The sequence below is a fragment of the Mauremys reevesii genome, linkage group 4, assembly GCF_016161935.1.
Source record: "Mauremys reevesii isolate NIE-2019 linkage group 4, ASM1616193v1, whole genome shotgun sequence".
In the NCBI taxonomy this organism is placed as follows: Eukaryota; Metazoa; Chordata; order Testudines; family Geoemydidae; genus Mauremys; species Mauremys reevesii.
Genome location: NC_052626.1, coordinates 48,159,227 through 48,171,431, shown reverse-complemented (window position 1 = coordinate 48,171,431; position 12,205 = coordinate 48,159,227). Strand labels below are relative to the sequence as shown.

Below are 12,205 nucleotides of genomic sequence, written 5' to 3'. Positions count from 1 at the left end.
AAATAAGATCTGTATATATTACAGGCAATAATTATAGATTGAGGGGCATTGGATAAGCCTCATGAGGTTTTTACTGAATACATCTAACAGCTGGTACTGGTTACCAGCATGTAAAAAACAACTACAGTTGTTAAATTGTAATAAAATATGAAAAGCAACCATGTTAGATGAAATGAGATTTTAGATGCTGAAAACCTCATGCTTAGATTTTTCAGGCTATTATCAAACATATGGGGCAGAGACCATCTCTTCCTATCTGTTTGTATGGAGTAATAGAGTCCCATTCCTGATTCAGACCTTTGTTACTAACCCAATATAAATAATAATGAAAATGCCCCCTTAAAGGAAAAGTCTTGTGATTTAAGGGGGCATATCAGAGCTTTCCAGGAAAACTACTAAATACAATCTGTGTATGTGTGTTGCAGAATTAATTTTCAAGATAGTTTTTAGAAGTTTTAATGAGTCTTCTTATACGGCCCAACTGGATAATGCAAAGTAGAAGCAAAAATAAATAAATAAGCTCTTCCATTTCAAAGCATTGGAAATCAGTGAGTTTCAATACCCTGATACAGTAAATTCTGTTGTTCGTTTATTTCTGTTAATTTAATGGTCGGCCTGACCACCATTAAATTAAGCAGTTAAAAAATGGAACTGACCCTGCCACAACTTTAAAACGCTCTGATCTCCAGCTTTCAAGCATGAATTGACATTTTTCATGCCCTTTATTGATGTTAATCATTTCCATCATAGTAGTGCCTAGAGGCATTGTAGTAGGCACTGTGCGTGGATGCAGTAAATATCCCTGCACCAAAGAGTTTGTGGTCCTGCTGTGTATTTTACAAAGGTTCCCTTGAGCTAACATGAAGCCCCATAGACTTTGGCCCCATGCAAGTGCAGGGATATGACCATGCATCACAAATTGCAGGATCGGCGCCTAAAAGTCCTGGGTCATTTCAGTTTGTTCACTCCTACTCTACTGCATTAAATTCTCTGGAAGATGGCTTTCTCTGGGCTAGATGCAAATAGCTTCAGTGTCCCAAGAGCAGGGCAGAAAGGAGGCTGTGACTTTCAGTTCCTATTTCTCCCTTGCTCAATGGGGAAGTCTTCTGTACCAGCCCTCTTACTAACACACATTACTTGAAAGACTGCCCCAGCTCCAGAGCATGGGCCAGTGCACTGTGGGAGCTGGAATAAAAATGACTCTCTCCCTATCCCTGCCTGTACATATGCTACCACCACTGTGGGATGAGCAGGAGCAGCCACATGGTGGCTGCTCTTCTCCTTCAGGATTCACCAATATGTATAGCCTGCAGGGGAGAGTGAGCACCTTACACCCCTTCCCTTCTCTGTGAAGGTGCACAGGAGAGATCACAACTGAGCCTTATAACTTTGTCCAACATTTCATTAGATTATTTTAAAGCCATTAAAAATCTATCACCGGAGTGTTCCTGATGCATAGAGTATGTTACACATTTCTGGAGGGGTCATTTTCATGAAGTAAGAGTGGGTTTTTTGTTGTTTTTTCCAAGATCCTACCATGAAGTACTAGAGTATATAATACACTACAATTTCAGTTTGTGAATATACCTTGATGGCATGTACACTGTCAGTCTATGTAAACGATGTGTTGGACAGCATGGAAAAGCAGTAGTGATCCTACAGCCTCATTTCTCCTGGGATTTTAAAAAAAACATATGCTATCATATTCCTTTCTTTGCAGTAGAAGATTGAATTATTAAAATAAGGGATATTTTTGTAATAGGAAGATAGAGTTATTCGTATTAATTAGAATGTCAACTTTTCACTGGTATTGGTCTGACAGAAATTCCAATCTGTGTTTAAACAGATGTATATGAACTTCAATTCACATTAAGTTCAGTGTTAAAATTCCTCTTGATTTAGCATTTTAAATCAATGGTGATTAATGGCTTGGAGGAAGAGGGGAGCTTACCTCCCTCAAAGTTTCTTGTTTTACAAGACAGGTTCTGCAAATTTGAATGCCATCAGCTTTTCTTGATGTCTTCTTAACAGAAGGCACTCAGTAGCTTGCAGGTTCACTCCTAAGTGAGGTTCCAGGTTCCACAGCACTACCTCAGGGTTTCTGCACTGACATCCAGTTGTGAGTTGACCCTCTTTCAAATACATTAATAAAATGAATTTGCCTCTCTCTCCTATAAGCTGCATCTACACTAGCTATCTTTGTATTCACAATCAGCAGTAGAAGCTGCAATGTAAACATGACTCAGGCATTTTTACCACAATCCTACCAGATTGTGTATTATGGCGACAAAGTGTGCTAGTGGAGAAAAGGATCTGCCTCAGATTATCATTGCTGCCTGTGGCCCTGCCCAGTTTTGGTTGGATGTATTCCTAGAGGTTTTATCACATGACATAATCTTTAATGAAAGATTAATTTTTAATTCCTGGAGACTCCAGGGCAATCCTAACCCTAACCACAATAGGGAGCTGGGTGTCAATAAAAGGGGATATTTTGTACTTGCCACTTAACTCCCCACTGCTGCCACATAGAGGGAAGAAAATAAAAAGAAACTCAGATGAGGGAAAGGTTTATTTGTTCCCTTTTTGTCTATTGGCTGAGGTTGCTCTAGCAAAGATAGTACTGGTAACAGGACTCAAGAGACCTCTCAAATTTTCTGTCATGTCACCTGGACCATCATTTCAGGACCTCAGCATGTGACTATTGAATAAAAATTATTTGAATATTAAAGCTGAATTTTAACTCTCTCTTTGTTAAAATAAATAAAGTTAGCACCACTGAATGGAACCCACACATTTAGCTTTCTGGAGAGATGGAGACCCATAACAGTCTGTAAGGGATAAGAAACCTTTGATACATAGGTGACTAGTCTAAATCCAAGCAAAAATGCTAGTGAACAAAAGTCATCCAGATTTATGTGAAATTAACTAACTATTAATTTCAGTCCAGTTACTAGTGGAGGGAAAAAAGTCCATATCCCAAGAAAAAAACATTAAAAATGTACACTTCTGCTCACATTCTCAGAATGTGTTGGATTGGCATGATGAATAACAGTTTTCATAAGAGTTGGTCTTTCAGGTAAAGGTTGAGACAAATTGGTGGAATAAGGAATTTTGCGCTGCTGCTGCTGCTGTGTTCTACAACTACACGAGATATCTGTCCAGTCTTGTCAATCTAGCACCTTGTAGGAGCTCAGCATCCATTTCTAAAAATTCAAATGGTGAAAAAAATCAGTTCTGTGCCCACTCCTGTGACAATGCTCATTAAATTCATACACACATAGATATAAAAGAATACCGGCAATAACTACCAAAAAGTATCTAGAACCACTTGGAGACACCACCTAAAGTGCACATACTTTAAAGTTATAGAAAGGCTTAATGGAAACCTGTTGAAACTCTACAAAATAGACCTCAGTCCCACTGTTTACACTGCCCTTCCCCTCCAAAAAGATACAAACATGATCTAGAACCGGGATTCTCAACCTGGGCTTGTGACCATTCATTTGCTACATAGGAGGAGAGTTCTAGCTATATGAGGTAATTGGGAGGAACGTCCAAGTGACGTAAAACACCCAGAACCACTTTTTTGGTTGGCAAGGTATTTGTCAAAAATTAGTCATTCTCTGAAGGGACATAAAAAAGCCTGGCTTCATAGCTTTCTCACTGACACACAATTTAGAGGCTCTAAGATATGCTCAACTCTAGGAAAATGGGTGATGGCGGCAGTGATAGCATCCAAATACACAATTATCAGATATTGGGAAGGATGGAAAAATAACTTCATAAACCCAACAGATGAAAAAGATGACCAACAATATATAAACTGCAAAGCAAATCAGAAAAATATATGTAAAAATCTGCATACTTTCTTAGAGAGTGATTCACATGAGGGTAACATTGTGCTTATGGTATTGCCACCATCATTTTTCCTGCCTTTTTCTCTGTCCTTTTTCTGTTCCTTCTTTTTCCCTCTATTATATTTTCCCTTCTAATTTATTTTATTTAAGTGCTGTCCTATTTTGTGGCTTCGGATTCTTGTTCCCCACGCAGCTGTAGACTACTTACTCCTTGAGGTGGAGGCATCAACAGGGGATGGGTAACACATGCTCTTGCAGCTTAGTTGGATGCTACTGGAGCAGAGGATTGAAGCTTGGTTCTGTGACCTACTGCCTGAGCCTGTAGTCTTGTATATGTGAGCTGCTCTTTTTGGCCAGCAGCTTTAGGGGCCACTGAGGGAGACAGATCACATGGAGAGTGTTTTTTCAAGGAGCCAGCTACTGCTTTATCCAAAATCATAGGAACACATTTACATTGGGGAAGAAATACAGATATGGGATCATGCTTTAACCTTCCCTCCAATTCACTGGCTGGAGGCTTCTAAGCGGGGACAACCCCCCAGGTTGGAACACTGCTTTAGACCTTTAAGTATTAGACTTAGAAACTTACCATTTAGGACATAAAACCATGCAACTGGTATGGAATAAGATAATATTTCACTCAGAAATAAAGTTGATGAGTTAGATAATAGGGCTCATATAATAAAACCTTGAACATTACTGCATTTATTGAGCACATAGAAAGACCTTACCAAGAACGAACCTTTGAAAAATGGTTTCTGATTTGCTTTACCTTTCATAACTCTTCTGTTTCAGTTGTGCTGATTTCTGCCCATTGGCTACCTGATCAAAATCAGCCTCTAAACAGACTTCATGCACAGTTTTGGTGGTTTGCAAATCAGTTTTAATCAAAAATAGCATCCCGAAGGCAGCTCATGAAATGAAAGCATCTATCTAGATTATACTCCCTTGCTTCTTAAACCAAATGAATTTCTTACCAGCCCAACAAAAAGAATTCAAACTGATGTTCTTTACCTTGCCCATTTAAGAGGTTGTTGAAGTGAACATATTATCACTTTTATTCCTCAGCAGAAACCATTGCTTTTATTAGAGCACAGAAAAAAGTAAGTGAGGATATGAGAGTGACTACTGAGGACTCAGACAAAATGTATTTTTAAAGTGTGAAATTCACTGGGGCCAATTTTTTTTAAATATATTGTAATCTTTACTTTTACCTTTTGTTACTAGCATGACTTTGCTTTATTTGATTTGCTCATGCCAGCTTCCTAATTATAGGGCTTCCTTTGATGTGCTCTTGGGTCTTTAGTCCCCGGTGGCTCTATGTCCTGTATCAAACTTAGCACTAGACAACCAGTGAGGGACTTTATAATGAAAATCCCCAAAGAGTGCAGCATCACCTTGTTTAAAATAATTTGTTGGAATGCTTCTTAAATTTAAGAAGAATGTGTGTTCCAGGTTATCAGTGAAAAGATCCAGCGTACATCTTTAGTGACAGATCTCGTCTACTGAATATTTATTTTTCTATCTCTTCATCTATATATCTCCTCCTTCCCTTGAGGTATTTGTTCATCTCATACCTCCTAAAGGGATTGGTCCAATTATCTGACAATTTCTGTAGCTTATAATACCTATATTTCTAACTACTTCACATATGCAGACTTTCTTATTCTTGTGTCAAGAATTACTGGAATTGTTCTTTCTTTTTAAGATTTTATTTTATATAGACAGATATGAATGATAACTTGTTACAATAATAAGTGTAATAAAATTTAAGGAAAAATAGCAAGCTAATTAAAGTAATTAAAGTAATTATAATTAAGGCAATGGTTGATCTCAAAGCTTTCCCTGATCATATTAGGAAATGGTCTATCAAAACACAGTTAATATTCAGGTGCCAACATTTAGATTGTCATATTTTAAGTGTTATGTATTTTTGTTGAAGGAGACCAGCAAACATTTATTTTCAGTTGTGTAGAGTAGCCTGAGTCATTTTCTTTTGTGTTTTGATAGTCATTGTTGCAAAAGGGAATATTGGATGGTGATTAGAGCAGGGCACTAAAAGTGTGGACTCCAAGATTGTTTCTGTATCCATCTCTGATTCATTTTGTAACTTTGAACAAATCGCTTAGGTCAATTCCCAAATTATTACCTGCCCCTTCCCCCCCCCCAAAAAAAACCTAGAATTTTCAGGTGTCTAAGTAGTCCCTGGAATCATGGTTAAAATTTTTCCTACACCCTTCCCTAAATTTGAAATGGCACCCCTGGTGAGCCAGGAGTGGCCAGAGGACTGTCGGAGGGCCATGGGCTCGGGCAAGATGCACCCCTGTGTGAGAGCACAAAGCCTGCCTTGAGCTGCAAGCAGAGCGCCAGGCACCACGAGCCACAGCAGCAGAGCAGAAGGGTGGCAATACTCCATATACTATGCCACCCTTACTTCTGCGCTGCTGCTGGCAGTGGCATTGCCTGCAGAGCTGGGCGGCTGGCTAGCAGCAGCTGCTATCAGGCTGTCCAGCCAGTGATTAATTTGTGCCTGGGCTGAGCTGTGGCACCTCTTTCAATACAAATTAAACACTGGGGGAGGCAGTAAGGCCCAGAAGTGATGGGAGTGTGGGGAGCCCAAGGGGTCCAGGGGTGATGGGGGGAGGCTCCAAAATACAAGTTTGCCCATTTTCCCTAAGGGTGGCCCTTTTCCAAAGTGGCCTTTTTCCAAAGGGTGTAAACTTTTCCAAAGTTGCAGGAATGACCATTAGCAGGGGTTCCCAAACTTGGTTGGTGGCTTGTTCAGGGTAAGCCCCTGGCGGGCCGCGAAACACTTTGTTTACCTGAGCATCCACAGGTATGGCCGCTCGCAGCTCCCAGTGGCTGCGGTTTGCTGTTCCCGGCCAATGGGAGCTGCAGGAAGCGGTGTGGGCCAGACCACCACTTCCCACAGCTCCCATTGACTGGGAACGGTGAACCGTGGCCACTGGGAGCTGCGAGCGGCTGCACCTGCAGATGCTCAGGTAAACAAAGCATTTTGCGGCCCACCAGGGGCTTACCCTGAACAAGCCACCAACCAAGTTTGGGAACCCCTGCCATTAATGACCTAATAGTTTTCACAGTAATTAGGTACTGGATTACAGTAAACCCTTCTGTTGATTTGAAAGGATAGGAAGCATAAAAAGATCCTCCCCGCACCCCATTGTTATTACAAAGGGGGTTTTACAGATCCATAGTTGAAATTGAGTTTATTGTACTTATAGAAGGGATTCAACCTCTGTTATGAATGTAAAATACAGTGTATCCTCCCCAAAATTAGAGCACTTACTCTTTGAGTTAGAGTTAATTTTCTGAGAATTTACAAGTAAATCTGTTAATTTGTTTTAATTAAATTAATTAAAAATGGACCCTTTAAGAATTTGGAATTGGGTAGCATGCATTTTTGTCCTAATTAATTGTCACAAAAGAATAATATTACTCGCATTTAAAAATAAATTGTATAAAAGCTCACACACCAATTTGTCGACACCTGCTATTTTTGTTTGTTTGTTTGTTCTCTATGGAAGAGGGTTTAGATGTGCTCTCCATACCTCATAAAAATATTCCTCCTTTTTTTCAAAAGCCACCTGTATTGTCAGAGACCCGAGTTTTGACAATATAGATCTCTAGAGAGATGGAGGAAGGATTGTCCTTTGTCCAAAATAAAGTACATTTTCTGACCATATAAAGGCCGATATTCATATTCTTTCTTACTGAGAGAGACCGCTCAGGAGTTTTAGATGGGTTACCAATAGCTCTGGAAGAGCACTAAAGCAATTAGATAGTATAAAAAAACAGGGCTTAAAGGGCATTACATTAATCTACGGACAGTTCCACCAGCTTCCAGTTGGTGATTTCCTCCAGGCGTTTTGTGCTGGATTGAGTGACAAGCTGAAGTGACATATGTCATGATTATCTCTAAAATTATAATTAAATAACATCAGGTCCACAACAAAGGACAATGCATGTGTATATTTAACAAAATTTTAGTCACGAACCCATCTGCCTTTTAGGATCTATTGCTCATGGTAGAAATATTATTCTAATTGTTCTATAGCCCTAAAGGGATAGAACATGGTTCTCCACAATGTACTCACACAAAAGTTGTTGCAGCAAAGGACTTGAAGCATATGCAAGTGAATTGCCAAAAGTGTATTTTTTTTCCAGACCTGCCAGGCTATTTCTACTGGCCTGAATGGGAACCAAGAACAAAATATATTTGTGGACACACTCACACCGAGCAGGCAACAATAATGGAAGATCTAGACCTTTATGATCAGGTCTAGATTTCAAGCCAGGTGGAAATTATTCATCATATAATTTAGATATTAAAATTAATACTTGAATTTGAAATGGATTATGCCATTGTCTCCCTTTTGACTCTCAGTCTGAGACTAGTGGAAGCAGCGGCATTCAAATTCCTAACAAAGACAACACTAAACATATAAGACCAAATGAAAGTCAGATGTACTAAAGACATGAGAATAAAGGGGAGGGGGGAGAAACAGTGGAAAACAGAATGAGCATAATCCAGAGAAATGTCTTTAGATAATCACAGAGGTTCATTAATTTTCATAAGAGAATGAGCCCCAGGCTGCAAAATTGGACAGTCATGTTTTCTTGTTGAACAACCAAATCTGAAATCTTAGCTGCCTGGTATCAGAATTCCACCCTCTTCCCCCTGTCACTCCCATCAATAACATGAGTACCTTTCTTAGCTGTAAAAAGTGAACAGTTTTGTTCACAGAATGGGCTGTATTTTACCTCTCAGAATTTGTGTGAAACTGCAATGATATCTTAATGATTTTGATGATAATTAATCATCAGTTTGCAACCTGTCTTCTATTTTTGAAAAAAAAATCGTCCTTCAAAATTGTCATTTTCAGGGAAATGCAGATTAGAGACGTATTAAACATTTGTACACTTTGAAAACAAGCTGTAATACAAATGCCCTTGGCTAATCTGCTCCTTTTTTTTGTTTTGTTTTGGGTTTTTTGTTTTGTTCAGGCTTGGGGGGGGTGTTTGTTTGTTTTTTCAATACATTTTTATTTTTTGTTAAAGGTGGTAAAGCCTCCAAAACCTTGACACCGTAGAAGCATCGTAAATAACTTTGCCACTTTCATTGCTCATGGCAGCCTGTTTAGATTTTTTTCTCTGATATACTATACTATCTTCAGAATGATGGTGCTTAAGAGTTAGAACTGTATAGTGGACTATTATCTCTCCCCTCAGTAGAATTCACTGTAGATCATTTAACCTGTTGATAATTTGGCTTTTCTGAACTTATTGCCCTGATCTGGAAAGATAATTTTATGTGTCCCTAAACATGTGTCATTTTATGCAGAAGACAATCCACAGAGTATACTAATCAGTTATATAAACTACAAATCTAGGATTCTAAATGTTGCTGTCAACCACGAGGGACTTACTGTGGTAAAAGTAAAGAAAAAGAAAGAAAAAACACTATTGCAACACCAGGGGGATGCATATGTAGTGGTGTTTGTGTCTATTGCATACCTTATGAAACCTGTTTAATGATCTCTGTGTGAGTTTCTGTATTCCTTGGCTAGAAGTGCCTGAACAGAAAAAATGCTACATTGTCTCTGGACTATAACTTAGGTGCAGGCTAATAGACCAATTGGAATAGAGCTTTGTAGAATGGCTGCTAGTGAGAAAAGTAGTGATTTCTAAGCTGGCTAGACTGTTGTTTTGGTATCTAGCGCCTTTGAATCTTATTTCTGTAATTAAAAATTAAGTATTTTCATAAGGAAATCCAGGTGGGTACTTTGTGATTCACAGACGATGGTAACTTTATTGCCCAATGTAGAACTATTACACTTGAAGGACAGGTTTGTAAAAGAGCTAAAATAGCTTCCAGTGTGCAATATATGTATGTAGAGAACAGGAATTGGCACAAGTTTTTCATATGTTCTGGTGGAAGAATTTGCTCTCCCAATCCTATTGTCGCAGTCTCCTCTCCCCTCCGCCCCCAACTAAACCAATTGATGCTATAGAAACTGCGAGACTTGTGAGCTCTGTGAAGGAAAATGGTCTCTTCACTGTTCTGGCTTCCAGTGCTTACCTCAGGGTATTTTACTTTGTGAAGGGGAACAGCATCACAAAACTTCTTTGCTAAATTCCCACTAGGTTCAGGAGTTACAAAGCTCCCAAGAGCAACCATTTTTTTCTAGACCTGCTCCTTCCAGAGCTGTAGATACCAAGCCTCCTGTAAGGTGGCTTTGACATTGACTGTTATTGCCAAGGTGATTTATTATACCACACTAGAGCTGGGGCTGTCTTTGGAGGATCCAGCGTGCATCAGACCTGCCTGGAAGGGAGGAGCTGGACCAGAGAACAGATTGATTAGACCAGCTGGGTAATCTGAATTTCAGACGAGACCTTTCCATAGATCAACCTCTTTTTAAACCCCCTGCTCTGACTGAAGAAAAGAGGAGAATCCATTATAAAGTGCAAACTCTATTTTTGAGGTGTCTGAAGTATTCTAGATTCTGTCTATAGATATTTGCAAGTACTGAAAAAGTTTTACCTAACTATTGGGAATAATTTCATGGGTTAGTTATTTTCTTTTTGAAAATTGTGTTTTGAATAAATCTGTTGTTTTACTAGTTTACAGGGTGACTGGCCCTGTTAAGTTTCAGAGTAGCAGCCGTGTTAGTCTGTATCCGCAAAAAAAACAGGAGTACTTGTGGCACCTTAAAGACTAACAAATTTATTTAAGCATGAGCTTTCGTGAGCTACAGCTCACTTCTTCGGATGCATAGAATGGAACACACAGACAGGGGATATTTATACATATGTATGTATAAATTTATACATACATATGTATAAATATCCCCTGTCTGTGTGTTCCATTCTATGCATCCGAAGAAGTGAGCTGTAGCTCATGAAAACTCATGCTTAAATAAATTTGTTAGTCTTTAAGGTGCCACAAGTACTCCTGGCCCTATTAAGAGGTAGTGCAAGCCAGTGCACCTGTGAATCCTCACGTGCCTCCCAAATGGGGTTAAGAGAAGGCACCGAGACCATATAAAGACACAGGAAAGGAGTGTGCCTGAGAACTGACTGAGGAGTCAGTCAGGGAAAGGAGCAGGTCAGAGCTGCTGGAGATAGAACAGAGAGCTGGTGAGGGATACTTGGGGTGGGAGAGCTGGAAGAGAGAACTATTGGTTTGAACTGACCTAAGCTGGGGATTCCTGAAGAGCATAAGGTTTGGACAGGGGCCCCTAGGAAAAAGGAAAGCTCCAGTTTGGTCAGGGGAAGCCAAGCCCAGAAGCAAGAGGACTGTTGCTGGAAGGTGGATCTCCAGTTGCAGGCATAGGAATCACAGACAAGGCCTGGGGAATGGAACACTGAAGGAGAGGGGTAGTTCTCTGGGCAAAGATCTGGGCAGAGGACTGCCAGAAGAGTCCAGGAACAAGGGGTTGGTCCCCGAGGGACATTTCCTGAGTGAGATATGACTCTCAGGGAGAACTGGGGAGTAGAACCTGTTGCAGAGCTTTCTCATGGGAGATCTGACTTGGGAGCTCTGGTGGAAGAGCCATGAGATCAGTCATTCAAGGTAGAGGTCTGGAGAGCGGGACATTGGAGCAAGGGCAAAGGAACTGAGAATGGAGTGCTGGTGGACTCTCGGGTGGGCTACCTGCAAGTGATGTTCCTGCACAGGGGAACAGAATGGAGAAGGGTTTTACAAGAGTTTTGAGGAACCACTGCATAGGTGCATATGAATAAATTATGCTAAGAAGCAGGCTTTGTATTGGACACTAAGAGACTATGTTCTTTTCATGTGCAGACAAGTAGGGAAACTGAGGCAGGGATCACCTGTTCCACTGCAGCCTGCTGTTGGAGGATGCTCCATGTGGAGACTGCCTTATGACACTGCTGTGTCTCATTCTAATACCCAGGAGTGGCTTCAGGATAAAGTGTATTGCTTTTATAGGGAGAGTAAGGTTGTTAAAATGTAATTTCCCCTTATATAGGGAAATGGAGAATATGATATATTCCTTGTAATGTGTAGGACATAGGTTTGTTAGGGGAGAAGGCCCGGTACTTATATTAAACACCCACAAATTCAGTCTGCTCAGAGTTCTGGAAACATCTAAATCCCACTGGGCATGCTCAAAGGTAGAGCTGGGTGGAGAAAGGTAATTCCATTTCACGGAGGATTTTTATATTTCAAAATTTGGTTTTATTGCTCCATAGATTCCAAGGCCAGAAGGGACCACTGTGATCACTTAGTCTGACCTCTGGTATAACACAGGCCATAGAACTTCCCAAAAATAATTCCGAGAGCATCACTTCAAGAAAAACAT

General features: G+C 40.1%; 1 protein-coding gene across 7 annotated transcripts in view; it reads left to right on the top strand.

The window, feature by feature from the left end:
* The window catches only part of AKAP6 (A-kinase anchoring protein 6), a 397,464-nt gene that overhangs the window by 196,588 nt on the left and 188,671 nt on the right, over nt 1-12,205 (top strand). The window lies entirely within an intron of this gene.